The sequence below is a fragment of the Amblyomma americanum genome, chromosome 1 (assembly GCF_052857255.1).
Source record: "Amblyomma americanum isolate KBUSLIRL-KWMA chromosome 1, ASM5285725v1, whole genome shotgun sequence".
NCBI classification, from domain to species: domain Eukaryota; kingdom Metazoa; phylum Arthropoda; class Arachnida; order Ixodida; family Ixodidae; genus Amblyomma; species Amblyomma americanum.
The window spans coordinates 388,543,695-388,547,515 of record NC_135497.1 but is presented as its reverse complement, the minus strand read 5'-3'; the positions used below and the strand labels follow the sequence as shown (position 1 = coordinate 388,547,515).

At 42.2% G+C, this 3,821-nt stretch overlaps 1 non-coding gene across 1 annotated transcript; it reads right to left on the bottom strand.

Annotated features, from left to right (window-relative positions):
* Positions 1-492: 492 nt before the first annotated feature.
* On the bottom strand, positions 493-564 carry TRNAS-ACU (transfer RNA serine (anticodon ACU)). Its single transcript has one exon. It is a non-coding gene; the product is annotated as a tRNA-Ser (tRNA).
* Between the last annotated feature and the right edge of the window lie 3,257 nt (positions 565-3,821).

The following is a 3,821-nucleotide window of genomic DNA, read 5'->3' as shown; positions in this document are numbered from 1 at the left end:
ACAAAAAATTAAAAAGTAAGCTTAATCCAATTTAGCCCAAATTCTTTAAGGGGACTCTAATAGAGACCAACCTGTGCTGTTTTTTTCGAATTATGCCAGCGTGTGCTTGATGATTAATTCCAAAAGACGTCATTTATTGTGATTTTAGCGAAAGACTTTGTTCGAGTTGCTCAAGATCTGTTGTTACTTAAACTAATAATAATAATAATAATAATAATAATAATAATAATAATAATAATAATAATAATAATAATAATAATAATAATTGGTTTTTGGGGAAAGGAAGTGGCGCAGTGTCTGTCTCATATATCGTTGGACACCTGAACCGCGCCGTAAGGGAAGGGATAAAGGAGGGTGTGAAATAACAAAGGAAGAAAGAGGTGCCGTAGTGGAGGGCTCCGGAATAATTTCGACCACCTGGGGATCTTTAACGTGCACTGACATCGCACAGCACACGGGTGCCTTAGCGTTTTTCCTCCATAAAAACGCAGCCGCCGCGGCCGGGTTCGAACCCGGGAACTCCGGATCAGTAGTCGAGCGCCCTAACCACTGAGCCACCGCGGCGGGTGACTTAAACTGCAAACGTACTGCCTGCGTAACAAGTACTGTCAGTGGTTTGACGGCTACCTGCGAAGTCGTAAAACATACTTCGCGTTGTGGACACATTATCTCAGCCGTACATCAGTTGCTCTGAAGGTCCCCAGTGTTCTAACCTTGGCTTTATTTATTGCTTTTTTAATAATTTAGTCGTGGCAATTAAAAATTAAATCACTCTAATGTACGCTGGAGACGTAAAGGAGTTTGGGCAGGTCAGAAATCATGCTGAATGTTTGCTTTTCAGAGTATATATTTGTATTGTGGACGAATGGTGGAAAATAAAACATCTTGCACTGAATTTGGAAAATACGCAAGTTATGTTTGTCACGGGCAAGCACAATAGCTATATTTTTTTTAAATATCAGATAAAACCAATCAAATTTCATGCGTTCGCATCTTGGCTTCACATTGGACCACCAACTTTTTTCTCGTGCCCAAATTTCTGTTATTGTGTCTCACTCGTTTTGTGTACTTTATGTTGTTTAATGCTTTACAAAAGGCCGAAGATTATGTATGCGTAATGTACTTGTTATTCATCTTTGCAAGACCGCGCCTTGAATTTGCATCTGTAATTTCCAGTTATATTTCGGCTGCAACGTCGCACAAAAAAATAGAGTACAACATAAACTGGGTCGTATAATTCATGATCACATTGGCAGCCAACACTTCTTTGATTATGATTCACTGCTGGAATATTGCTTTCCTTTATAAGTGCTGCACTACAACATTGATTGTGCTGAAATGCTACCAGCAGTTTTTATCGTATTGCAATCGCGTACAGGCTTGAGGCTATCAACTACATTTGGTCTTAGACGCGATTGCCCCGCTTATCTCATTAAGAGACGACAGTTTTTACAGCTAAAAGTACCACTATTGTGATATTTTTTTACCGTGTTTGCCGTTGTGGCTTTTTTTCCCGGGCGTGCATTGATATTTTTCATCCACGTGTGCTAAGGTGGCACGTGACGGCATATCAGTTTTTGGTAGGGTGCGCCACGAGCGAGCAAGCGTCCTGGCTGAATGTAAGCATTTATTAACGCGGCAGCGTTAACAAGCTCGTGTCGCAGAAAAGCCGGTGTCGTCGGCGTCATTGGCCGTGAGCGAAAAATGGCGCATCTTGGTGGACACCTGAACCGCGCCCTAATAATAATAATAATTGGTTTTTGGGGGAAAGGAAATGGCGCAGTATCTGTCTCATACATCGTTGGACACCTGAACCGCGCCGTAAGGGAAGGGTAAAGGAGGGAGTGAAATAAGGAAGAGAGAGGTGCCGTAGTGGATGGCTCCGGAATAATTTCGACCATCTGGGGATCTTTAACGTGCACTGACATCGCACAGCACACGGGCGCCTTAGCGTTTTTTCTCCATAAAAACGTGCCCTAAGGGAGCGGATTTTAACGCGACAGCGTTAAGGATTGAATGATTGATTGTTTGATTGATCGATGGGCTGATTTGTCGATCAATTTATTGATCGTTCGATCGAATAATTAACCACTTGATTGATAATTAATTCATTAAATAATTGATCTAGTGATTGATTGATTGACCGATTGATTGATCGATCGATCGATCGGTCGATTTTTCCTTCCCTTACGGCGCGATCCGGGTGTCCAGCGAGAAATGAGACAGGCGTCATTTCCTTTCTTTAAAAGCAATTGTGAACCGAGCCGCAAGGGAACGGATTTTAACGCGACAGCGTTAATGATTGAATGATTGATTGTTTGATTGATCGATGGGTTGATTGATCGATCGATTAATTGTTCAATTGCATAATTAAGCAATTGATTGATAATGAAATATTTAAATAATTGATTTATTGACCGGTTGATCGACTGATCGATCGGTCGATCGATTTTTCCTTCCTTTGGGGCGCGATCCGCGTGTCCAGCGAGAAATGAGACAGACGTCATTTCCTTTCTTTAAAAGCTATTGTTCATTTCATTTTTCTTCCCTTACGGCCCGGTTCGGGTGTCCGCCGAGATATATGAGACAGGCGTCCTTTCCTTAAATTGTCCAACGGGCCACGCGTCGCGCCGAACGGGCGATGGCGTTCCGTGTACTCTTCGGCTACGCTGCGACACGCTGTCGCGTCTCACTCTTAAATACGAAGCTTAAGCGTCCTCCATTTTTTTGCAATTTGTTATTCGTGTTCACTTCTTAAAAGTTTAGAAATATTGCCTTCTCTTGTTTGCGCGAAAAAATATTTTAGCGACAACCTACAGGTGGGGCACAACTCAGCATAATGGCGTTCTGCAGAGCTATAAAATACTGATATTGGTGTTGTAGTCCGCTATTAAGCTTAGACTTTGTTTTATCGCTCTCGAGGATAACACAGACGTACTGCAGGCAAATATAGATAGCCGGTTGGCGTGAAAAGTACGTGAAAAAAGCTTTAGAGAGTATCAAGTAGCGCCTGCGCCATCGAGCGTTGTCGTGTCCCTAAGGACGTACACCACAGAAAGCGAGGGAAAGTGAACTGCCGGAAGTCTACAAGGTTTCTTTCGAACATAAGCAGGGCCCTCTTTTCTGCGAGCAGGAACCTTTCCTTATACAACAAGCTGCCCTAGGTGTGGCCGACAATCGTGCCCAGAAGCTTGTGTTCAAGTACTGCCAATCGAACTAAATCGTATGATAATCGAGAGAGATCACAGAAATGCAACTAATACACTAAGATAGAAAAAAAGTTGCAAATACATCAGTAAATTGAAAAGGACAGCCTATCAAATGCACACAAGGACCTGGCTGTTGAAAGGCGTAGTCTGTTTCATGAAAAAAAAAAGAGTGCTGGGCTCTTTCTGGATATGGTGTTTTTGATATTTATATCGTGTTCTAAAACTGAATAATGTAGTAATTTTTGAAGATCGTTTTAGTTCATCTGACTTAACGTCTCATGTTTTCTTTGGTATTGGAGCACAATACGACATTCCGAACTTGTTATTTCGCAAATTGTTACAGTGCTTATTTTACGCTCACGTTTTCATGTTTACTGAGCGGGATGCTTAGGCAGCAGCAAATACTTCTGTAATATTTCTTTATTGATACTTGTGAATAATGTAGAGAAATAATCGAACCCGGTAGAGAAAGCGATAATTTCGAAATTTGTGTAGCGTGCTGCCCCTTCTCCTCTACAATCCCCCCTGCCGCTCTTTCTTTCCTTTTTATCAATTTGTTCCCCTCCTCATGTGCAGGGTAGCGTTCTCGGCATCGCCTGGTTAACCGCCCTG